The sequence below is a fragment of the Schistocerca piceifrons genome, chromosome 1, assembly GCF_021461385.2.
Source record: "Schistocerca piceifrons isolate TAMUIC-IGC-003096 chromosome 1, iqSchPice1.1, whole genome shotgun sequence".
Classification (NCBI taxonomy): Eukaryota; Metazoa; Arthropoda; class Insecta; order Orthoptera; family Acrididae; genus Schistocerca; species Schistocerca piceifrons.
The window spans coordinates 373,230,949-373,258,408 of NC_060138.1; positions in this window are offsets into that span (position 1 = coordinate 373,230,949).

Below are 27,460 nucleotides of genomic sequence, written 5' to 3' on the forward strand. Positions count from 1 at the left end.
TGCCAGAAATGGCTTTGATGTGCGAAGCCACATCTTCTTGTCGTCCTGGCGGTAAACGTATCGTTTACCTACTCATACATTATTGTATATATACATTTAGAGCACACAGTACACGAACCATTGTGGGCCGGCCGCGGTGGTCTAGCGGTTCTGGGCGCGCAGTCCGGAACCGCGCGACTGCTACGGTCGCAGGTTCGAATCCTGCCTCGGGCATGGATGTGTGTGATGTCCTTAGGTTAGTTAGGTTTAAGTAGTTCTAAGTTCTAGGGGACTGATGACCACAGATGTTAAGTCCCATAGTGCTCAGATAAACAAACGAACCATTGAAACGAATTATCTTTGGAATGGTAAGATGGGTGGAAGTCGAACCAGGAGAAGACCATTTAGGTTCCGGCGAAACAACTTATACCGTGAAGCGATTACGAAACTGGTATAGTCTTGCGTATTCAAATACAGGGATACATAAACAGGCAGAATACGGCACTGCGGTCGGCAACGCCGATGTAAGGTGACAAGTGTCATGCTCAGTTGTTAGATCGCTTACTGCTGCTACAATGGTAGGTTATCAAGAATTAAATGAGTTTGAACGCGGTGCTGTAGTCAGCGGACGAGTGCTGGGACACAGCATCTCCGATGTAGTGATCCAGTGAGGATTTTCCTGTACGACCATTTCACTTGCGTACCGTGAATGTCAGGAATCCGGTAAAACATCGTATCTCCTGACATCGCTGCGGCCGGAAAAATATCCTGCAAGAGCGGGACCATTGACGACTGAAGTGAATCGTTCAACGTGACAGAAAAAAAAACCCTTCCCCAAATTGCTGCAGATTTCAATGCTAGGCCAATTTTTCAAAGAAACATCATCAATGTGGGCTTTCGGATCCGAAGGTGCACTATTGTACCTTTGATGACTGCGCGACGCAATGCTCTACGCCTCGGCTGGGCCCGTCAACACCTACATTGAACTGCTGATGACTGGAGACATGTTGCCTGATCGGACGAGTCTCCTTTCAAATTGTATCGAACGGATGGTCGTTTTTGGGTATGGAGACAACCTCATGAATCCATGGACCCTGAATGTCAGCAGGGAACTTTTCAAGTTAGTGGAGGCTCTGTAATGGTGTGAGTCATGTGCAGTTGGAGTAATATGGGATCCCTGATACGTGTAGATACTGCTCTGACAGGTGACACTAAGTAAGCATCCTTTCAGACCACCTGCATCCATTCATCTCCATTGCGTACTGGGCAATTCCAGATGGACAATGCGATACCCCACCCGTCAAAAAAAAAAAAAAAAAAAAAAAAAATGGCTCTGAGCGCTATGGGACTTAACTTCTGAGGTCATCAGTCCCCTACAACTTAGAACTACTTAAACCTAACTAACCTAAGGACATCACACACATCCAAGCGCGAGGCAGGATTTGAACCTGCTACCGTAGCGGTCACGTGGTTCCAGACTGAAGCGCCTAGAACCGCACGACCACACTGGCCGGCCCACCCGTCCAGAATTGCTGCAGAGTGGCTCCAGGTTTCAACACTTCTGCTGGCCATCAAACTCCCCAGACACGAACATTATTGAGCATATCTCGGGTGCCTTGCAACGTGCTGTTCAGAATTGATCTCACCTCTACATACTCTTACGGATTTATGGACAACCAAAAAATGGTTCAAATGGCTCTGAGCACTATGGGACTTAACATCTTAGGTCATCAGTCCCCTAGAACTTAGAACTACTTAAACCTAAATAGCCTAAGGACATCACACACATCCATGCCCGAGGCAGGATTCTAACCTGCGACCGTAGCAGCCCCGCGGTTCCGGACTGCAGCGCTAGAACCGCACGGCCACCGCGCCCGGCTGTGGACAACCATGCAGGACTCATGGTGTTAGTTTCCTCCAGCACTGCTTCAGACATTAGTCGAGCCCACGACACGTCGTGTTGCGGCACTCATGCGTGCTCTCGAGGTTCCTACACGATATTAGACAGGTGTACCAGTTTCTATGGCTCTTTAGTTCATGGAACGTAAACTTATGTTTACAGCATCTGTAGATTTAGAGGAAGGCTTTGAAAATTTTGCTAGAATACGCTTACTGAAATTCTTAAATCAATAAGGATGAAATACAGGGAGATAAAGGTTATCTAGAAGTTGTCAAGACACCGGGCTACACACGTACAGAAGTTGGCGTAGGAGTAGGCCATGTTTGTAGCCTACCCTCACTGTTATTCAATCTGAGTAAACAGTAAATGAAACCAAGGAATATTTGGAATGGGAATTGAAAGTTCAGGGAGGAGAAATTAAAGTTTGAAGATTTTCTGATGAGTGATGACACTGTAATTCGGACAGAGGTGGCAAAGAACTTGGAAAAGCAGTTGAACGGAATTCCAAGTGTCATGAAAATAATTTGCAAGGTAATTAACAAAGTAAATCAACGCGGTGGAATTACATTAGGAAACAGTCGTTACAAACAGATCAGTTTTGCTACGTGGACAGCAAAATAACTGACGATGGTCGAAGGGGAGATGACTTAGAAGGCAGACTGGAAAGAAAACTGTTTCTGTAAAAATAAATTGGTTAACATTGAAATATAAACTTGTTTATAACTCTTTTCTGAAAGTACTTGTCTGGAGTGAAGCCTTGTACGGAAGGAAAACATGATCAACAAACAGTTCAGACAAGAAGAAAATAAATATTTTGGGATGTGGTGCTACAGAAGATTGGATGAGTAGATCAGATAACTCGCCGGCCGTTATGGCTGAGCAGTTCTAGGCGCTTCAGTCTGGAACCGCACTGCTGCTACGGTCGCAGGTTCGAGTCCTGCCTCGGGCATGGATGTGTGTGCTGTCCTTAAGTTAGTTAGGTTTAAGTAGTTCTAAGTCTAGGGGACTGATGACCTAAGATGTTCAGTCCCATAGAGCCATCAGATTACTTAAAAGTGTATGAGACCATTTGACTATAAGAAAGGTCCGGTTGAGAAGTCACATCTGTTGCATCCAGGAATCAACAATTTCGTAATGATGGGGAATATATGGGGGGGGGGGAGGGTGAGGAGAAATGAAGGAATGAGTTAAAATAGTACAGGACGAACAAGACTTAATTAGAGTAAGAAGGCACAAATGGATGTAATGTGCAGTAGCTATGCTGCAATGAAGAACTTTTTGTGCAAGATTGACTAGTGTACTGAGCTACATCAGACCATCGCTCGGACTTAACGGCATAACAGAAACGTCACACAGCCCTCAAATAATGGATATTACAGGTTGGCAATGCCAAAAAAAAAAAAAAATGATTCAGACATACAAAGAAATGTACCTTAACTCATTTACATCTACATCTATACTCCGCAAGCCACCTGACGGTGTGTGGCGGAGGGTACCTTGAGTACTTCTATCGGTTCTCCCTTCTATTCCAGTCTCGTATTGTTCGTGGGAAGAAAGATTATCGGTATGCCTCTGTGTGGGCTCTCTCTGATTTTATCCTCATGGTCTCTTCGCAAGATATACGTAGGAGGGAGCGATATACTGCTTGACTCCTCGGTGAAGGTATGTTCTCGAAACTTCAAGCTCGTACAGAACTACTGAGCTTCTCTCTTGCAGAGTCTTCGACTGGAGTTTATCTATCATCCCCGCAACGCTTTCGCGATTACTATATGATCGTGTAACGAAGCGCGCTACTCTCCGTTGGATCTTCTCTATCTCTTCTATCAACCCTATCTGGTACGGATCCCACACGGGTGAGCAGTATTCAAGCAATGGGCGAACAAGTGTACTGTAACCTACTTCCTTTGTTTTCGGACTGCATTTCCTTAGGATTCTTCCAATGAATCTCAGTCTGGCACCTGCTTTAGCGACGATTAGTTGTATATAGTCATTCCATTTTAAATCACTCCTACTGCCTACTCCCAGATGATTTATGGAATTGACTGCTTCCAGTTGCTGACCTGCTATATTGTAGCTAAATGATAATGGGCCTTTCTTTCTATGCATTCGTAGCACATTACGCTTGTCTACATTGAGATTCAATTGGCAATCCATGCACCATACGTCAATTGGTTGCAGATGATCCTGCATTTCAGTACAATTTTCCATTGTTACAAACTCTCGATATACCACAGCATCATCCGCAAAAAGCCTCTGTGTACTTCCGATGTTACCCACAGGGTCATTTATATATATTGTGAATAGCAACGGTCCTACGACACTCCCCTGCGGCTCATCTGAAATCTCTCTTACTTACTACTCATCAGCGGAGAGTACGCTGTTATCAAGTATCCAAGCTAAGTGAAACTGCTTCAAATTCAATGGCCTTTCACTGACTGCCCTATTATCCACTGAACCATTTTCTTACTCCATACAGCCTCACTTATTATTTTTTGGCTCAGTGCTGCACAAACTCTCTGTTTTAAAAGAACGGTATCACTAAATCAGCCGAAGCAACTGTGGTTTCAGTCTATTCACGGAGAACCAGTTTCGGTCAACCAACCATCTTCAAGGCCCGGACGAAATACGGAGTCACCTGATGTCATGTTCATACGTGATGTCAAGACTGTGTGAAGAAATATGCATTACAGCAGCTTCTGGTGATTTTGTGTTGTCTTTATTTAAATAATCGAACCATTAACTTCTTGTTCAGGATACGGAGCGTCTTGGTACTGGTTCCGCAACTGTAATATTGGTTTTGAGTAAAATTTCAACACCAGTCGCATTTTTATTTTTATTTTACCAAAACTCATACCACTGCTTCTTTCCTTCTACTCTTCTTACCTTCACCGAAGCTCTCCTATTTATTATTTGCGCATTTTTATGTGAGTTATTAGCTCCATAGTTCTCAATCGGTATCACTCCTTACACTCCTTCAGACGTTGTCAATGTTTGCGACCTAATAACGGTGCAGAAGCATCCGCTCGTAGATGTAATGCTTCTTTTTGACTCGTTATGCATCACAGGACCTGTCAATGTTTATGGTAATTTCAGCTCTGAACACACTCACAACTTTCATAGCTCGCCTGCTGTTCCACTGAAACCCTATATGAAACAAAATGCTCATTTTCTATTTGTGTTGCACTCTTAGTTACCATACATGTACGGGACTCTTATCATGTGAGAGTCTCTGTCTTGGGTGGAACTTCCTTCCTTCCCTCTCGTACTCGTTCTGTTATGGTGCTATGAAAAGTGTGTCAACAATAATAGTAGCAAGGTGAAATAAAAGACTATGGAGGAGAATATGCGCAATGAAAGTTTTCGCAATATTATTTTCTATGAGTATAACAAGGTACCCAAGGAGGTTCTGAGCTATTTGGAAGAGGTGGATTAGCTACTGGCAAGTAGAAGAGTAAAGTTGGCTCATAATGTCGCTGGATGATTCGTTTTGTATAAGCTTTAACCGCGGAAAGCTGAGGGCCGAAAGAGGCACTGAGATTAAATCTTTGATAAAAGTTCATCTCCATCTCCACCTATACCACGCAAAACACCGTGAAGGGCGTGGAAGAGAGTACTTTCCATAGTATCACGTTTTAGTGTTTCTCCCTGTTCGAGTCACGCGGGAAGAATGTGTAGTGAAATGCGTATCTGCGCCCCATGGTTAATTTAATCCAGCCTTTGTGATTGCTACGGAAACGATACGTAGGGGTTTGTAGTATATTCCTTTATTCCGCCCTTAAAACTGATTCTTGAAACTCAGTAGTAGGGTTTCGCGTAATAATTGGCCACTATTTTCAAGCGTCTGCAGTTCAGGTATTTCAGTAACTTAGTGACGCTCCCCAATGGATTAAACAAACTTGCAATGACTGGTGCTACCATTCTTTGTTTACTTTCAGTTTATCCCTGATAGTCCTATCTGGAAGAGTACTACACAAATGAGCATTATTTTAAGATAGGTGTTTCGTAAGTAACCTGCTTTGTAGAATGACTGCATTTCCCCTGTAGCCTACGAATGAATCGAAGTCTACCACCTTACCTATACATCTAACGAAAATGGATATATGTATGTACGTATGTGTGTGTGTGTGTGTGTGTGTGTGTGTGTGTGTGTGTGTGTATGTATGTGTGTGTGTGTGTGTGTGTGTGTGTGTGTGTGTGTGTGTGTGTGTGTGTGCGCCTGTATGCACGTACGTTCCACATACTCTCCTAAACCAACGGACCGATTTCAACCAAACTTGCTACACGTATCCCTTATTGTCAAGCAATAATCGCTGTATATGTGTAAGAACCACTTACCTATCATACGACGTCGTTAAAAAATTAAATATGTGAAATACTGCCTCATCATGCATGTCATTTAAATTTATTATTGCTATGCTACTAACTCTATTTGCAGTAAATTTCGCAGAGTTTCCGCATATGCCGCTGAAGGTAACTACACAAATAAATCGTTGTACGACACATAGTCCAAGAGATATGACGCCAGAGACGCTCAGATGCGTCAAAAATGCCGCATCATGCAAGAAGTTGTAATATATTTATTCTTAACTACTAAGACACTCCTACAGTGGACTCGACTTAAGGAAATGTCTGACACCTACCAACAGCGCTTTCGACAGCTTTAAACTACGACGCGCAGACGGCTGCAGGCGAAAACAGTAACAGTCTGTAGAGCATGAAGAGTCGTTTGCCATATGGGCGTTTACACATCACACTGTAAACACGTGAAGCAGCTGTACTTCCATATTTGTACGTTATGATAGTGTTTTTGTACAACTGTTTCATAATTTCAAAGATATTTTCGCAAACACATGGCAATGAAATTTTTTCGATATTGCACGAAAAACACGTTTCATTTTTTATTTTCATTCCTAATAAAAAACTGACAAAATGAACACCCAAGCAATGGCAGGTATGTCAGCTAGTCAACCTAAAATTGTACGCTTCCGATCATCTCGTTTCATATCTCCACAAATTCTGACTCCCATGTATCAACGCGGTTGACAGATTCCATCTGAGACTGCCAGATTCTTTTTTATCCTTTAAGGGACAAATGTTGAGTTGGGCAAAATAGAAAGGGATTTCATTTTTTCACCTGGGACAAATGAAAAACAAAATAATTTTTGTGATATAGTGGTCTTTATCATATTTGAATGAAAATATGTATGTTTTAATGCGCTTTTATTTGATTTTACATATTTAAAAAAAATCAATGCAGTTATAGTCATAGTTGAAAATTATTATTAATTCACTTTTTATCAAATTCGGGCTACATTTATTTCTTAAATCAATCCATTTTAATGCCATCTGTGCAAGAAAACCTTTTCTACAAAGCAGTTGGAACAACGGATACTAAAGAGGAACGACCAGACGTGAAAAATGTTATTGATTTCATTCTTAGTAAACCCTTGCATGATTTTCTTCCATATCTCAATTGTACCCTTATTTTTGTTATTAAAAGAGTGTGCCATGTCCAGGTTTCTTTTAAATGTTCGAAATTTTTCGTATCAGGAGCCCATGTTCAGTTGATCGATCCTTAAAAGATCCACAGATTTTTTAATACGATCGTAATTTATTGGTGATTTTAAGTTTAAAAGCAGCATCTAGGAAAGGATGTTGTTTTCTGAGAAATCTTATCGTGGTAACAAATATCCTACGTAATTGGCGTAGAATTGTAAAAAATCGTTCCGGATGGATTCTTTGTCGTTAGTGCTTAATTAAGCCGTTATTTCTCTTGTCTTACTTCCGAAAAAGTTGTGTTTTATTTTTTGATCAATGTTTACGCGAATCCCGTGTATTTCATCGAGCATATCAACAGATGGCAGAGAATCTGATCCAATCTTCTTCATTGTTGTTTACACCGAAAACATAACGTTATGCAGAAACGACAAATACGTCAATGTTTTTTTCTATTCTTCTTCACATATGATTTTCCTTTCTAATGGACGAGGAAATTCATTGTGAAATTCCAGAAAATGAGATTTTAGTACAGGCAGTATTTAACACTCTTTCAAGAGCAGGACCAAGGGACAAAAATTTCGTGGCAACATGATTTATTATTTCTTCCCTTTGCGTCTCATTCGCTTCAAACTGAAGTTGCAAGAGATACTTCGTTTCGCAGATCTACTGGGTGACTGCATATTTTCGGTACCAAACTTTCTACATCCACTTGCAGCTTATCAGTACTGTATTCTGCAGCACTGTGGAAAATGTGCAGAGAGCAACGAGTTTTACAACCGAGCGAGATGGCGCAGTGGTTAGCACACTGGACTCGGATTCGGGAGGACGATGGTTCAAACCCGTGTCCGGCCATCCTGATTTAGGTTTCCCGTCATTTCCCTAAATCGCTCCAGGCAAATGCCGGAATGGTTCCCCATCCTTCACACACTCCGAGTTTGTGCTCCGTCTCTAATGACCTCGATGTCGACGGGACATTAAACCCAATCTTCCTTCCTTCTTCAGTTAAAAGAAGTGTATAAATGGAATGGTTTTTGCCCAATTTCTTGTTAATATGTCAGCGGCGTATGCCGAAACTTTACTTAAAGACAATCCATTCTTCTCCAGTATGTCTGTTAATATGTTCGAAACTTGATACGCACATTCATAGGTACATTCTACAAATCCCAGTAGACGGTTTACAACCACAATATGATAATCAATGAACTGTAAGAAAATTGGAAACGTTTTCCTATATGTTTTATTACTTATACCTGTCGCTATAGAAAGGTAGAGATTTTATTCTTCGATGGCCTTAAAGATATTTTAAAGAGATTCTTTGCCCAATACTTCGCAAACAGTAGCTTTCGCTTTTGTTCTTCCGCAACTAAAACTCTGAACGGTTTTTGGATCACTTCGGATATATGGTAATAGTTTGTGTGAACAATCCATTCTATTGTAACTAAGAAAGTGCTTTACCGTGTGATAAACAGGTGCGAGTTCTCCAGCAGTAATCATGTCCGTGTCCGAGGAAGATGGTACTTGACTCTCTATTGCTAACAAAAGCCACGTGAGATTTAGTAGCTGCATGTTGTTTTACCTCAACAATACCTCGAGGAGCACGCGAGAAACCTTTACTGCACAGGCGACAGTACGCCTTGTCGAGTTTTCTTTTACTGATATTGCCCAGAAATAACTATTTTCCCAGTTCAGATTATATTTAGTAAGCATTTTGGCCTTCTTTAAAGTTATTGTAGACGAATTCTAGACGAATTATCCGTGTAACGTCACTTAGGGCATTAATTTTGTCTATAGTTTCAGAAATATTTCACAACATGTTAACACTCAGCAGTTTACGCAAAACAGTGAATGAAGCTTAAAACTGGAATTACACTGAACAATTGAGTTAATAAATCCTTCCAGTATTGTTAAAACGCGTTCACAAAGCATTTAAATGAGTTAGATGACGAACGAAAATGTTAAACGCAAAATACTAGAAAGAAAGTGAGATGGATGATGAACAATAGCAGAATGTAAAACAAACAGGCAGAGGCGAAAAGAGACGCTCGGCGCCGGACGAGAGAGTTGTAATCGGTGAATACCATCTCTGCCTGGCGGAATAAAGTGATAGCCGAGCTAGTTGTACCTTCATGCAGTTCGTGCGTTGATAATAGCTACTTGCCTGCCGTAGCGAGAAAGATTTCGCAATAATAATCGAACAACGTTGAAATACGGGGCAGAATTTGACATTTACAATTATGCCGGAAATACTGGACATCTAGGAACACTACTCCCGACACAGATCTAGATCGCAGTTCTTTAGTGCGTGCCTCAGACGAGCGAAGGAAGGCTTCGTTAAGGTCTGCATCTTTTTTAGTATCTTCTTGAAACGGAAGCTCCTCGAGAAGAAAATTATGACGCTTTGAATTTTCATATTCTTGTTCGTTATCTGTTTAGAGAAGTGCATCTGTTACTGGCACTTAGCGAACCCTCCCAACCAGAGAATTTCGGCAATACTTTGTTCTAAAGCATCTGACACGTGAAAGAACAAACTATTAAATTACATTCCTAGAAGGAGTTGAAAGAAGAGAATAGTCACTAATTACTATACGAAAGTTGTGACTTTCTGAAATGCAAGAAGATGACCGATAAAAAGTCCCTATCACGTAGTCACCACTGCGTGCGAGACCTTAGTACGCGCAAGAGTGTTCCTCAGAGACCGTTCCGTGTGCACTTTTGCTCTCGCCGCTTCAAAAGCAGCAAGGCGAACGCTAAATGGACGCACACTTCCCCTTCATATCGCCGCGCCGACCACACCAAGAGCAGAAGGGAAACTCTGTATTTACGGAGCGCTAGCGTCAGGAGTAAAGGAGCACGTGCACGCATTCACGCACGCACACACAGGACGGTGCCTTTGCTCTCCTGCCACCTACCAAAGGACGCATTAACCTTCGGGTCGCAGCTGGAGTAAACGCTGTAGTCGTCTTATCTGAAAGCAGCTCACGCAGTAGTGGTACCAGCGGCAGCAGAAGGAGTTGACTGCGCCTCTGCAGTTTGCACTTTCACGATTGCTACTGCCAGATGCAAATAATATAGTATGCACTATCCTTTACTACATCGCTTCAATCAAAAGTTTCATTGACGGTTAAATTACCACACTGGTGTTAGAAATAAAGCAGGTATAATCTTTCACATTAGAATGAGATTTTTCACCCTGCAGCAGAGAGTGCGCTGCTATGAAACATTGTAGCAGATTGAAACTGTGCGCCGGACCGAGAATCGAACTCGGGACCTTGCTTTTCGCGGGCAAGTGCTCTACCGACTGAGCTACCCACGCACGACTGAGGACACCTTTTCACAGCTTTAATCCTGCCAGTACCTCGTCTCCTACATTGCAAACTTCACAGAAGCTTTTCCGGTACACAGATTTAATCTGCCAGAATGTTTCAGGCAATACATTATTTAAAATCTATGAAAGGAACAAAATGTGTGAACAAGAGGAATATTTTTTTGGTTCATGGTTTCTGTGACTCGTGAACCAGCAGAGTGGTGTGTCTTCCAATGGATCGTTATTTGTGGAATAAATGTTGATTTCAGAAAAGAAAATATTTGGGTTCCAGAAAGCTCATCGTACTTGAGCATAAAACGCATTTCGAAATTCCTTAACAGATTAACAGTGATTTAAAAAAAAACGATTATTGTTATTATAGATCTCTTGTGGCCATAATCAAGCGAAAATCATTATGCTAACGCCGATTTTTCAATTTCAAGCATAAAGCAATAATTGCTGAGGATTTATCAGGGTAGAGGGAAAACCAGTGACGCTATGTTGCCAATGCGTAGGTCATTTTGGATGCCGCCATCCTGAATAAAAGCAGTAATATTCAAATGAAAATGGAGTTACGCGATATATCAGACAGATAGATAATTGAACGAGAAAAACAAAATTGCCCTTCATTTGGACTCTCGACGTGTCGTTCAGCAGGTTGTGAAGTCGCTGTTACCCGCTTCCAAACACGTTTACTGATATGCGAGTACAGGCATCAACAATCCGTTACCGGAGACGTGCAAGGTTTCTCGTTTCCAACACATACGATATTACCTTCACATGCCACCTGAGGTGCACAAGATATCATGTCTTCGCCGCATATAAGTATCTTCGAATGTCACCACAGAGCGTTAGTGGACTTAAAATCCGGGGAAGGTGGCGGTCACTCCACCAGACCTCTACACCCTATCCATCGAGGAAACTCGATATCCAGTAATGTCAGTATAATTAGCCTTTAATGAGGACACCATCGTGCTGGAAGAAAGCAGGAAGTGTCCCGTCTTCAGGCAACAGCAAATTTTCGTCTAACGACTGCAAGTAGTGGTCTGCTGTTTAACGTACCCCGTATGAAGAGGCCCATAAATATGAAAACGCCATATTCCACGTCAGCTTTCGATGCGTCACTGCCTTCGATGGATCCACTCTGTACGGTTGATATCTGACCAGTATCTGTGATTCTATTGCTTTATGGAAAGTTGACACAGAAATCAGCTTCATTCGTCAACAATGCGTCATAGAAGGTTTTGGTTTAGCTTGAAAATCGTCCATTCTGAAAACTGAACCCGACGTTTCAGATTTTCCGCAGTACGATGTAATACTCGCAATTTGAAGGGTGCAATTAATTTGTGGACAAAATTCTCATTTTTGAAGTACTGATGACAAGTTTCCTTAGACCTGCGGCTAGTGATGCGCTTTTGACTCTTACCGTATGTTGCCAGAATAGCTGTTCCTATTGTTTCATCCGCAGTAATTTTCGATATACCAGCTTCCAGGTTGGAATCGACTGATCCGGTTTCACCTTCACACTGTTGGTAGTGGGTGGTCTGTCTGGGTGGCGTTTATCGATATCCTCTGCAATAACAGGTGTGCTCCCCCCCACCCCACCCCACCACCACCTGATGTCAGAACAACAGGACGAAGGCAATGCGTCCAGGTTATGTTATCGACATCAACTATCTCATCATCTGTAAGGAAGAAACGTCTTCCGTAGCTCAAGAATGAATAAAGTTATGCTCGAACGAAAGACACAATCGCTTTTCTTGCGTCATTATCTATCTGTTTATCACATGACTCCCTTACGTCTTCAAAACTACTAGTTGCATCCGCGATGGTTGATTTCAAAATGGCCGCCATTTTGGCAACATAGCCTCGCAGGTCTTCCCACTTTTCCAACAAAAACCATATTTTTTGGGTCATCAGCCTTCTGATTGGTTTGATGCAGCCGCCATAAATTCCTCTGCTGTGCCAGCCACATCGTCACAAAGTAGGACTTCGCCTGAAGATGATGGATACGCAATCCATTGAAACGTTGCGACTAGAAGACGACACCACTCGGCTGATAACCCGTGAAGATTTCATAGCTGAAATACGCCGAGAAAGCCTGTAATCGCATAAAGTAGGACTTCTATCCTAGGTCGTCAATTATTTGTTGAATGTATTTCAAAAAATGGTTCAACTGGCTGTGAGCACTATGGGACTTAACATCTATGGTCATCAGTCCCCTAGAACTTAGAACTACTTAAACCTAACTAACCTAAGGACAGCACACAACACCCAGCCATCACGAGGCAGAGAAAATCCCTGACCCCGCCGGGAATCGAAGCCGGGAACCCGGGCGTGGGAAGCGAGAACGCTACCACACGACCACGAGATGCGGGCATTTGAATGTATTTAAATCTCAGCTTTCTCCTACAGTTTTTACCTGACACAGATCCCTCAAGTACTGTGAAAGTAACACATGTACTATCACGCTGTCACTTATTATTGCCAATGGTTTCCCCCTATTCCTCTCCCCGCCGATTCGGCGGAGAACTAATTTTCAATATTCTTCTACAGCACAAAATCACAAATGTTTCGATTTTCTTCTTTCCGTTTTTCCCACAGCTCACGTCTGAGTTCCATACATCGCTGAGATCCTAACCGGCATACCCAGAAATGTAGTCCTCAAATTACGGTTGATGTTCGATATTAATAGACTTCTTTTGGTCAGGACTGTTCGATTTCCTATGTTAGTCGGCTTGTTATGTTCACATTGCCTAGCCGTCATATATTACGAGGGATTATTATTATTATTATTATTATTATTAGTTTGAAGATCCAAACTGTCGCGAAATACAAACCACAGTGAAAATCAAATATTTAGCTAGATATTACAGCTTCTTATCTTCATAGTCGACGCTCCGAACTGGACATTTGTCGCAACTTTTCAATACCCTAGTCGTTCCAGGTAGCCGCCTGTGCTTCCTGTCAATTATCTACACTGTCTGCAACTCGTCTGTATCAAAATACTGTGTTCAATCACAGCAGTTCATGTGAGCAAAGAGACGAAAATCAGAAGGAGCTAACTCAGGTCGGTATTGAGTGTGGTCGGACACCTCCCATCGAAAACTCAGCATTAAGGATGTTTTAGAACCCGTGACTGTTTATTCAATGCAAATACATGAGAGTGAAACCAACCACTTTTTTAAAAATAGTTAATGTTATTCCATAAACCGGTTTTCGAACCTTTTCACGCTCATCTTCAGATGGTTTTCCGGAAGTTACATATCTGTTTCAAGCATAACTCTGCTAAGGTTTCCCTATCACAGTGTAAATGGACATATATTGCGCAGAAGTGTGTGATGTGGTACCAACTGGTCGTCACAGTGGAAGCAGACAGACGGATAGGCCACCTAGCAAAAGAAGGCGCCCAAACTGTCACAGTAAATACAAAACTAAATTTTGAATCCAGATCGACAGATAAACAGTACTCATGACGATACATTAAAGCATGTCGCATCTTCTTGTCAGCACCTAACATTATGCTTGAAGCATGTATGTAACTTCCGGAAATCACTTTGTCTTCCTCGTGATCCTTAATTTTGATACTGATCTTCTCGCTAATCTCTTTTCTGCTACCCTTTATTACTTCCGCCTGCCTTCGGTTTACTCACAATCTATTGTTTGTGCTCAATAGACTATTGATTCCATTCAGCAGGGCCTTCACTTCTTTCTCACTTTCACTGAGGATGGCAATGTTATCAGCGAGTCTTTTTATCGATATGTTTTCACGCTGAATTTTAATAACGCTCCTGAAGCTTTCTTTATTCCATAATTGCTTCTACGATGTATACATCGAACAGCAGGAGCGGAAGATTCCACCCCTGTCTTACACCGCTATTAATCCGAGCACTAATACTTTAAATTTCGTTTTGGATGGGTGGTTTCGTTACACCTACGGACCACCACTTTCTATTACTACGAATACCTGAGAGAATGTCTGTGGATACATACGAGAGACTGAATTTTTTGTCTACCACAGTTGTTATTTTTTTCAAAAAGAAGTTCTCTTCGACAGCTGTTCACTGGCGAAGTCGTTTCAGATGATGGTAGTAGCGCAGAAGGGCTTCAACTGGTAGGTAGTTTAGCATGGTCGCATTCTTTCGAGTTCTGCAGAGTTCCAAAATGATGTTCGTTTAAGACATTTTTCAATTTCAGGAAAAGAAAAATGTCACATGGTCTCATGTGAGATGAATAGAAGGATTGTGGAACAACAGGAATGCCCTATGCATTCAAAAATTTCATGATGCTTGTGGCCGTGTGACATGGGGCGCTGTAATTATGCAGCGTCCACTTGTATCGTTCGATTCACCATTTTCCTGGACCTTTCAAGGACATTTTTGTAAAACACTTGGTTGACAGTTTTCTTTTGAACTTCGATTTGCTCAGTCGAGCTTATTTCGGCCGAGGAGCTGTCTCAGTGTGCCTCGCCTCACTTTGCCGCTTTGTCTCAGGATCGTACTCAAAAATCCAGGATTCATCACCTGCGACCACACGACTGAATCACTCGTGGCCATTGTCAAATCTCTCAAGAAGGTCGTATCACACGTTTCTTCGATTGTCCTTCTGTTCAATTGTGACTTTTTCGGAACCATTTTGGCACAAACCTTCTGCATAGGCAAATCTTCGGTCAAAATTTGACGTGTGGTGAAAGTGTTAACAGGTCACACATCATGCTTATTGTTAAACTCAAATCAAATGGTTCGGAGCACTATGGGACTTAACATCTGAGGTTATTAGTTCCCGAGAACTTCAGATCTTAGAACTACCGAAACCTAACTAACCTAAGGACATCACACACAGCCATGCCCGAGGCAGGATTCGAACCTGCGACCGTAGCGGTCGCGCGTTCCAGAGTGTAGCGCCTAGAACCGCTCGGCCACACGGGCCGGCTGTTGTTAAACTTCGGCCATGTCACAAGACTAAGCACATGCGCGATGTTTTCGTCTGTTTTTGAAATTGAAGATCTCCCTGAACGAGGTTCAGCTTCAGCGTGTTCTCGGTCTCCCAAAAATGATTTGTGCCAGCGAAAAACTTCTTCTTTTCATTAGGTATGTTCCCCATAGTCGTGTCTGAACTTATCAAAGGTCACACTTGCGGACTGCCCAGGTTTAACACGAGTGTTGAATGCAAAACTTTGTTCTAAATTCAGCCGTTCCATTTTCGTAATACGCTACGAAAAGACAACTTCACTGATGACGCTCTCAAAAGTCTCATCATCGCTGTAAGGAACTGAAACTCGGACTGAGCATCTGTAAGAGATGAAAACAACCGTCTACATAAGTAGAACAACACAGCGCTGCCAGATCGTTCGCAGTGTTATCAGTCTCTATAAATTTCTCACACACCTAGTACATCCCCACAGAGGTGTACAATATTTCACCAGAATCAATGTACTGAGTGGCAGTGGTCGGGCAGTTTATTACAGATGTTATGCTCTCTGTCGACCCGTACTTAAAAACTGGCAACTGTAATTTCGTAACATTTATGTTGGCATTCCTGCCTCTGCTAATTAATGCGTGAACTGGCCCTGTGTTTAACTGTAGAAAGAGAGAGTTTTGCTCCCAGTCTCGAGTTTTGCGCGCCGTGCGGACACGGCCGGTGTCGGTGCACGTGGCAGGCGGACGTGCGCAGCTGCCGTAATGGTGGCAGCCCTGTCCCGGCGGCGCTCACGCTGGCGGGCTGCCGTCACGCGGCTGCCCTCTGCCCGCCGCGGCCGCCACGGCCGCTTATCAAAGGGAGCATTAGCCTTTGAGGACGGTTTTGCACGCGGCGCAGCCAAAGAGAGCGCCGCGGAATTTCACACAGGCGGGGGCAGCGGCGGCTACAAGGGAGTCCGCTCTCTGCTGCGGCTACGCGGGCCTGGCGTGGTCCGCGCTGTGCCGCGCTGCACGTGGGCCTCGCCTTCTCGCGCTGCTGGCTGCAGCCCGGAAATATCGCCGGAGCTGACACCTGCTTCTGCTCCGAGGAACACGCAACACGCACCGCGCCTCAGGCCGCCGAGTCCGCAATTTCCTTTCCAAAGCTGTACGACGTGACTGTAGCGCCCTACTCGTCAAACCAACTGCTTCTCACCCACGTGATCTCTACTCGTTCGTCGTGCTCATCGTAAAACAGTTCTCATGCGTCTTCTTTGTGCTAGTCCCTATTATTTTTGAAGGAGGATTGTATTTTCGAGTCCGTATCTAATAAAGTACTTGTTTTTGGAAGCAGATGTTCCAGAGATACGAATTTTCTTTCGTTTGTACGGTTCTGAGCATCAACTGGTAAAAACAGAACCCCTTGTTGTCTGGCTGTCTGTCTGTTCGAATGTTAAGGTCCCTTATTCGGATTCTTTTACTTGTTTCCGGGTCGCTGCCACACTCTCTAGCTCTCAATCATGCACAGAGCCAAAATTTTGAACTGTAATATCCAGATAGCTTCACGTCATGTTGTGTACATGAATGACCGCTTGAGAATGCAACTACGATTCCGAAACTATCTGAAAAAAGAAACACCGATAAATAAATACGTGTCACTTTTGTTTGGACCCACAACAAATCGGCATTTGCAAACATCAAAAAAAGTTTTGCATCATCCCGGTTCCCAGAACTCTTGAAGATAGACGTTGACTGTGGATATCGTATCACAGACACAGTCGTTTTGACTGTTCAGAGATGTCACTAAACCCGCCCAATGATGTAAACAATCATGCATGAGCAGCGCCTAAGAGGCCCAACAGCTGATCACTTCCAGTGATTCCACCAGGAATGAGGTGCACAGCTCGTCTTGTCGATGGTTCAACCAAGCATAGACGACCAATACCGCCGTTCGAACGCATCCGCACTGTTATTTTAAGTCAGGGAGGGCTCTCAACAAAGGAAGTGTCCAGGCGTCTCAGCGATGTTGTTCGGACTTGGTTCAAATGGTTCTGAGCACTATGCGAATTAACTTCTGAGGTCATCAGTCGCCTAGAATTTAGAACTAATTAAACCTAACTAACCTAAGGACATCACACACATCCATGCCCCAGGCATGTTCGGACTTGGGGGACATACACGGAGACAGGAACTGTCGATGACATGCCTCGCTCAGACCGCAGTGGATGATCGCTACCTATGGATTATGGTTCGGAGGAATCCTGACAGCAACGCACTATGTTGAGTAATGCTTTTCGTGCAGCCACAGGACCTCGTGTTACTACTCAAACTGTGCGCAATAGGCTTGATGATGCGCAATTTCACTCCCGACGTCCATGGCGAGGTCCATCTTTGCAACCACGACACCACGAAGCGCGGTTCAGATGGGCCCAGCAACTCGCTGAATGGACCGCTCATAATTGGCATCACGTTCACCGATGGGTGTCGCATATGCCTTAATCGGAGACGTGTTTGGAGGCAACCCAGTCAGCCTGATCGCCTTAGACACCCTGTCTAGCTAGTGCAGCAAGATGGAGGTTCAGTGCTGCTTTGGGGTGGCATTATGTGCGGCCGACGTACGCCGCTGGTGGTCATGGAAGGCGCCGTAACGGCTGTACGATTCGTGAATGCCATCCTCCGACCGATAGTGCAACCATGTCGACGCATATTGGGGAGGGATTCGTCTTTATGGATGGCAATTCGCGCTCCCATTGTGCACATATTGTCGTTGACTTCCTTCAGCATTACGACATCGCTCGACTAGAGTGGCCAGCATGTTCTCCAGACATGAACCCTATCGATTATGCCTGGGATAGATTGGAAAGGACTATTTGTGGACGGCGTGATCCAGGAACCACTCTGAGGGACCTACGCCGAATCGGGGTGGGACAATCTGGATCAACAGTGCCTTGATGACTTTGTGCCTTGATGACTTTGTGCCTTGATAAACTTGTGGATAGTATGCCACGACGAATACAGGCATGCATCAGTGCAAGACGACGAGCTATGGGTATTGGAGATACCAGTGTGTACAGTAATCTAGACCACCACTGTAGGTCTCTCTTTACTGTGGCGCAATGTTCAATGTATGCTTTTCATAAGCAATAGGAAGGGCGGAAATGATGTTTATGTTGATCACTATTTCAGTTTTCTGGACAGGTTCCGGAACCGAGGAGATGCAAACCTCTTTTTGATGTGTGTACATGTATATTCTGCAAAGCACTGTAAAGTACGTGAAAGAGTACATCCCACATTCATGTATGGAGCGCAGCTGAATGGTTGTTTAAATGCTGTGCTGTGATGAGTCTGACCTTGACCCGAATGTTCGTATATGATTGATACGCATAGGATTGTAGTGTGTTTCTAGAGTCATTAACTGAAGGTGGTGAACTGTCTCGGGATAGTTTACGTCTGTCTTCAGAAGTCTGCCATTGCAGAATCATTGTGACACTCCCCCGCGTGTCAGACAAACCCGTGACCGTTCGTGCTGCTTTCAATATCCCTTGTTAGTCCTGCCTGGTACAGGGCCCACACAGTTGAACGGTGTTCTAGGATAGGTCGCACGAGTGACTTGTAAGCAATCTCTTTTGTAGACTGCCTGAATTTCGCCAGTATTCTACCAATTATCCGAAGGCTACCGCCTGGTTTATACTCGACTTAGGCTATAACATCATTCCATTTCATATGAAAGCAATCTCCTTTGTAAACTGACTGCATTTTCCGTATTCGACGAATCAATCGAAGTCTATCACCTGCATTAAGCACGACAGGCCCGATGTGATCATTCCATTTCATATCTCCACAAAGTGTTACATCCATAAATTTGAATGTGTTGAGAGATTCCAACTGTGACTTCATGAGATTGCTCATTAGATGCTACGTTTTTTCCTTCTGTGAAGTATACAGGCTTCCATTTCTATACTTTTAACGCAAGCTGCCAACCTTAGCACCTCTTAGAAATCTTGTCTGTTTGTGACTGATTATTTTAATTCTGGCAGGCAGTACTTCATTACAAATAATTGCAACCTCTGCAAAAAGTCTGAGGTTGTATTAATGTTGTCCGTAAGGCCATTAATGCATGAAATGAACAGCAAGGGTCTCAACACACTTCCATGCGGCATACCTGAAGTTACTTCTACATCTGCCAACGACTCTCCATCCAAAATAACTTGTTGCGTCTTCCCTACTAAAAAATCCTCGATCCAGTCACAGATTCACTTGATATCCTTTACGGTAGTACTCTTGATAATAAGCTTAGATGTAGTGCTGAGTAGAAATACTACATCTACTAGGCTGCTTGATCCAAAGCTTTCAGAGTGTCATGTGAGAATAGCGCGAGTCTGGTTTGTCATGATCGATGTTTTCGGAATCCATGCTGGCTGGCACGGAAGAAATCATTCTGTTCGAGATATCTCATTATGTTTGAACCCGCAATTTGTTTTAAGATCCTAAGACGAATCGACGTCAAGGACATTGGACGGTAGTTTCGTGAATCACTTCTGCCGCCTTTCTTGTAAACGAGTGTGACCTCTGCTTTTTCCAACTACTGGGCACTTTTTTTAATTGCGGGATCAATGATTCATTAACTAAAAGAAAGATTCAGTGTTTCAATAACGAAATCAACAAAAACTAATGGATCAAAAATACTCAAAAAGACTTACAAGAGATGATCATAACTTGGGAAGACATTCAAAACAGAGAAAAAAATTGAGAACCAAGATAAAAAAACTTCAGGGGTTTTCCATAAAATGATAAGGGATGTGAAGAAGTCTTTATACAAGATTGAAAACAAAAGAGAGCGAAGAAATGAAAAGTACTGAATAGACACGAAAAAGAAGCTTGTTCGAAAGAACATTTTAAGTAAATAATACGACTATGGAAAAAAGGAGGCCTGCAAACCAAAAAGACAACATGTGAATTTAAAAGGCTTGTGTCTGTCTGATTCAATAGCAACATTATTGTCGCAAATTTACACTATGTGATCAAAAGTATCCGGACACCCCAAGAGCATACGTTTTTCATATTGGGCGCATTGTGCTGCCACCTACTGCCAGGTGCTCCGTGTCAGCGACCTCAGTAATCATTAGACATCGTGAGAGAGCAGAATGGGGCGCTCCGCGAAACTCACGGACTTTGAACGCGGTCAGGTAATTGGGTGTCACTTGTGCCATACGTCTGTACACGAGATTTCCACACTCTTAAACATTCCTAGATCCCTTGTTTCCGATGTGATAGTGAAGTGGAAACGTGAAGGGACACGTACAGCACAAAAATAGGCAGACATCTATCCAGACCATCACACAGGAATTCCAAACAGCATCAGAACCGCTGCAAGTACTATGACAGTTAGGCGGATGTGAGAAAACTTGGAGTTCATGGTCGAGCAGCTGCTCATAAGCCACACATCACGCCGGTAAATGCCAAACGACGCCTCGCTTGGTGTAAAGAGCGTAAACATTGGACGACTCAAGTGTGAAAAAACATTGTGTGGAGTGACGAATCACGGTACACAATGCGGTGATCCGATGGCAGGGTATGGGTATGGCGAATGCCCGGTGAACGTGATCTGCCAGCGTGTGTAATGCCAACAGTAAAATTCGGAGGCTGTGGTGTTGTGGTGTGGCCGTGTTTTTCTTGGTGGGGGCTTGCACCCCTTGTTCTTCATCTTGGCACTATCACAGTACAGGCCTACATTGATGTTTTAAGCACCTTCTTGCTTCCCACCGCTGAAGAGCAATTCAGGGGTTGCTATTGCATCTTTCAACACGATGGAGCACCTGTTCATAACGCACGGCCTGTGGCGGAGTGGTTACACAACAATAACATCCCTGTAATGGACTGGTCTGCACGGAGTCCTGACCTGAATCCTACAGAACATCTTTGGGATGTTTTGGAACGCCGGCTTCGTGCGGGGCCTCACCTCTCCTCAGTGCAACACTCCGTGTAGAATGAGCTGCCATCCCCAAGAAACCTTCCAGCGCCTGATTGAACGTGTGCCTGCGATAGTGGGAGCTGCCATCAAGATTAAGGGTGGGCCAACACCATACTAAATTCCGGAATTACCGATGGAGAGCGCCACGAACTTGTAAAGTCATTTTCAGCCAGGATTCCGGATACTTTTGATCACATAGTTTATGTTTGTAATCATACATTGCAGAATTTCTCCGTCTGTATTTGCGTATTTGGTGTTTTTCTGTGTTGTGGCGTTAGGCCATGCTCCAGTGCTTATTCCTCTTGCTGCGCTGGAGACAGTACGAGATCGCGCACTGGAATCAGAGATGCACCAAATTCGTTTCTCAAGATCCCATCACTACTCCGGTACAGTCTCCAGAGAGCCTATAGAAACCCAAAAGCACAGAAACAGTTTTAACAAAAAAGAAGGAGGATTCAGATTAAGCAAGCTGTGCTGCTTGGTGCTAAATAAATCAAACAGCTCCAACTCTTCACCACTTAAAGCTCAGTAACACCCGTCGGCGAGACTTCGAGATCTGAGGCAAGTTGCTGACGACAGGACGAACCGACCGTTGCGTCCGTGCGTGTAAACAGTTTGGCTTGCCGAACCTATTTCGGATTGTAACTATTTTCTCAGTCGTTACAGCTCCTGAAGATGTCTCCAGCACTGGTGGCATTTGCAAGCAAAAAACCCTGAAAATTAGGTTCGTCATAAAATTTACCACAGTAGCCGCTATAACGTAGTGGAAACAGTACCTCGAGACGTACATCGACACACCTATGTAACAATGAATTGGCAGCTAGAGGTCACTAGCGGAAGGAGTGTGGAGATATTAGTGATTTCGTACATGGATTCGTCACTGGATGTCACCGGAGTAACAAATCCATCAGGACATTTCAGTCCTTCTGAAGCTGCGCGTATTGACTATACTGTTAGTATGAAGTGAGAACGTGAAGGAACAATCACAGCTAAATCCAGACTAGGCACAGCTCGTGCACCGACAGATAACGGACCGTCGAGAACTGCGCAGTGTGGTTGCAGAAAATCCTTTGATAGTAGACTTTCTTGGGATAGTTTCCGTCTATCTTCAAGAGCCTTCCAGTTCAGTTTTTCCAACATCTCAATGACACTCTTTTGCTGGTCAGTCAAACCTGTGTTCGTTCGTGCACCCCTTCTCTGTATACGTCCAATATCCCCTGCCACTTATATTCGATATTGGTCCTCCACAACTGAGCAATATTCTAGGATGGCTCGCACAAGTGATCTGTGCACCTAACGAGTTTCAAATTGCTCCCAACAATCCAGCTAGCAGGGAGTTAAAAAGAATAGGGTAATATGGCAGAGAAGCTGCTCTGAAGCCAGACATTTTTGTAGTCAGCGGTAAGTGACGGTTGAGACGGTATGAGGAGTGGGGCCGCTAGATGCCAAAGGCGAGCGATGTGGACTGATTTACCACGTCACACCGTGTGACAATTCGGTGGGAGTTTTTATGTTTGGTGAAAGGAGAACGTACATGCTATAATGTGCTGTTCCAGCAGTTAAAGTATGGAGTTGGTGGTGTGGTTTAGGGTTTTTTTCGTGGTTATGCTGCGGTTTCTTTATTGCGCTTAGAAACGCGCTAAATGTGAAAGAATGCGAGCGTATTGGTGCAACATTCTGTACCGCGCGCACTAAGGGAACAGTTCGAAGACAACGGTTTTGTCATCATGACAATGCTCCCTCTGATAATGCAGCCTCTGCGAAGCAGTGGTTTGTGCGAAGTAACATTCCTGAAATCTCTGGCCTGTTCAGAGCCACGACTTGAACCCAATGGCATACCCTGGAATAATTTAGAACGTCGACCAGCCAGTCCCCATCGTCCAACATCATCACCTTCCTTGGTTTGGGCTCTTGTAGACTAATGGGCTGCCATTGCTCCACAGAAATTCGGAGACCTTATTGTAAGTGTCTCCAGCAAAGCTCAGCTTTCACAGAGGTGAGCGATGGACACACCCCATATTAATGCACACTAATACGTGTCCGGGTACTTTTGATCGTATAGTGAATTTGCCCGTCCTTGAATATATTTTGAGGGACTTTTCTTACCAGTGTCTCCTTACGCGTAGGTGCGGATGTGATGACTTGAATATATAAGATCTGGCACTGACATCAGGCTGCTTAGTGAGACTGAGCCTTAAGTGAAAGTCAGTAAAAACGCTTTTCCTATCTCACCGACCACGAAGCAGTCTGAATTCTGGTCGCGGACGCTCGTTTCATATTTCTTTGGTCCCAGCGCCGTCAGGCAGACGGAAGCTGTTCCCGAGTAGGACTCCAGCGACAGCTGTTGTTACGCGAAAACGATTAGGGTATCATTTCTCGCTCTGTAGACGACACGGGAGGCTGCTCAGAATATGCGTCCCATTAAAAAAGCATCTGTGGGAAGGGACTGCACAGACCCCTGTTCTTTTTTGTTTCTCTTAGGCACCTTCCGTGACTCTATGGCTGGACATGGAAGTAAGCACTCACAAAAAATAACGATCTCAGTTGCGCTTCTCCGTTTCCCCTCATTTATTTGGTGTCGTAACCGTTGTACATGTCCGCTATCTAATACAGATTTAAGAGACACATTGTTTTGCTGTATGTTCTATATACGTGTAATGATAAATAGCTGTCAATGTACAGTATGTTTCCTTCTCCCTCTTCTTTGTCACTGCCTTGCGATGTTGGTGTGCTGTATCTCTCAGACCTGTCGACGTGGAAACCACAGTGGACTACGATGAAGCTTTGCATAGATGTGTTGGACAGTGTCTCTAGTGTGCCCGTCGATCGCATCACGTCGCTCTTTTCAATTCTGAGACCACAGTGGCCACGCAAAGATGCCTAGAAAATAGTGTCTCCCGACAAGTGTAGGAGCCTGTGAGAGATTTCGCGTGATTTTATGCAGCCTGCCTGCATTTTCTTCTACATGACAATTATCGTCCGCACACTGCAGGGGCAATGACGGCGCCACTACAACATTCTATGGTCGCGGGCAAAAGCAATAGACAATATTGCTATTAATACTGACAACTATGTAGGTGCGCAAGTCGTCCTGCATGGTCCGTCACTGTTCTGTGGCGGAGTTCTTAACTTTACCATTACCAATAATGATATCCTGCAGCAAGGTAACGACCACCACACAGCCCGGACTTGACTCCCTCGGATTTTTCTGCTCACATGAATCTCTGGCTATGAAGACAATATTTTGACACAGACAACAAGCTGCAGATCAGCGTAGAGAATTGGCAGAAAGCACAGGCGGCTGCCTTGTATGACGAGGGTGCTGCAAGTGTTGGTATAGAGTTACGACAAGCCGCGCGGGATTAGCCGAGCGTTCTAAGGCGCTGCAGTCATGGACTGTGCGGCTGGTCCTGGCGGAGGTTCGAGTCCTCCCTCGGGCATGGGTGTGTGTGTTTGTCCTTAGGATAATTTAGGTTAAGTAGTGTGTAAGCTTAGGGACTGATGACCTTAGCAGTTAAGTCCCATACGATTTCACACACATTTGAACGTTTCTTTGTTACGACAAATGTCTCAGTCGGAGCGGCGACAATGTAGAGGAGTAGCTGGAAGGTGTAGCTAACTGTTGAAAACAAAACGTTTTTGATTTTCACTGTCGTTTCTATTCTACCAACTATCGGACCGTACTTACCAAACAGACCTCGTACATCTGTTCACCAATTGTTGTAACACTAGAGCTTTTGATAACTTTGTAGTGCTTACTGTTCGTTTCTATATTCTCGAATGTAATCTCAGATACTCCATCCGAATAGGCCTAAGAAGGCCCAACGCTACCTGCCGATCACCGTGTCATCGTCGGCCGATAGGCGTCAATGGATGCGGATACGGAGGAGCATGTGGTCAGCACGCCGGTCTCCCGGTCGTTGTGGGGTTTCGTGACCAGAACCGCTATTTCTCAGTCAAGTAGTCCCTCAGTTGGCCTCACAAAGGCTGATTACACCCGCTTGCGAACATCACTCGGCAGACCCGAACGGTCACCCATCCAAGCGTTAGCCAAGCCCGACAGCGTTTAACTTCAGAGATCTGAATAGGCGGGGTTACGACTGCAGAAAGTCAATTGGCTGAAACTGAGATGATGTTTCTTTAACGCGCTACATTTATAGTGGTTAACGTATTCATAGCATGATTCTGAAATTGCTTCCATGTTTGCATAACGCCGGAAGTTTAGAAGCTTCCTCTGTGGCCTAATGATACGTATGCAGTCTGCGAGAACCGTCGTGAGAAAAGACTTAATGTAGCTTTGTGGAGGCTTCTCAACAAGTTGCCACGTAGATACAAAGGCTGAGCTTTAATTGGGATACGTACAGTGTACTGAAATTCCATTCTCATTAGCAACAAGTACGTTCCAGTCAGCAGCAATTACACGAATCCTCTCCATTCTGCCTCCCGGGATTTTGGTTTCAACTTCACTCAAAACTGAATGTTTTTGTTCCTTTGCTTACTTAATTGATATCTATTGTCACAAAGAACGATCCAGTTTTAACAACGAATTTTTTGTATGCTTCGCAGTTATAGCGATAATGCATTCTGTAGGTAAAAATATGAGAAACGCACATTCAACGTTGTGTTCGGAATTACGATGCTGCGTTACATGACCAAGATGCAGGATCATTTTCGTTGTTTCAGAGGGGTTCAGCTGTTGATGTCTGCATATCATCATCGGCTTTTGAAAGTGTAGGTGTTCTTCTTTAAGACAAAAGTTATAAAGATGCCTATCGTTCATTGATGGCGATGTGAATCGGAAGAAATGCCTGCTTGTCGACAGTACAATCAATTTAGTAGTGCCCGCAATAAACGTTCATTTGTAAATGAAGAAGTACTGTTATTTTTATTCGTCTTCTTAAACCTTTCCCACGCGTCTGCAACTGCATAATTAGTTCCGCTTTCAAAATCAGTTTCTTATTTGCAGATTTACAATGAAACATCGTCGTCGTCGTCGTAATAGTAGTAGTAGTAGTAGTAGTAGTAGTAGTGGCAGTAATAGTAGTAGGAAAGAGAGAGAGAAGAACATCAGGTTAATGAGGACTATTCTACAGAATTAATAATATATGTTCGTAAAAAATTTCTTTAACACGAGCTGGTGTGTCGGTTTACTCCAGCAGTTGCTAGAATCCCTTCTCTGTTGCTTCCTTCGCAACGGTTTTATTTCCAATAAGGCTACTGGTGTTAAAACTCCTTGCTTAGAGGTGTTTGAATTTTGTACATCAAAATGATAGGCGGGACTAGAAAACATAGTTTGCTAACGATTCGGGGTTGAGATTTGCTGACGGTGCTTCATTAAATCTATTCCACTGACAACAGAAAATGAATGTATTTTTCACTCTGTAAATTCTCATAAGACCAGCTAAGTATGAAGATGAAAATTTGGTTTGCTTGAAGCTCATTTTCTAGCGTTATCAATAAGAGACGGCTTTTACAGCTTCGAGATGGTGTAAACTACATACAGTGCAGCAGGCAGCCTTAGCTGCGAATGCAATCAAAAATCGAAGCACACAGTCTGCGGCATGAAGCACCAGTTTTTTTTCCTCAAATAGTTTTTGAGTCAAAACAGATATTTCTAATCTTTCTCCACCTAGAACAATAGTGATCAGGCTCAAATTATTTAAAAAATTCGTCTTTGCAACTACTGCAAATGTTTATCTGTTCTGTCATATGCGTTTCATTTTGCTAAGTAAAATCATCATCACTAAACTGGTATCAAACACGTTGACCAATGTGGTTTTTATTCCACATCATTTTCGAGTTGTTGAATTGTGAAGTACAGGCACTTCGGTTGTACCTGATTTTGGCCTACATCCGCAAGTTTAGTCTAAGAGGGGACTTCCAGACGTAAGCAAAAATCAGACGAAAAT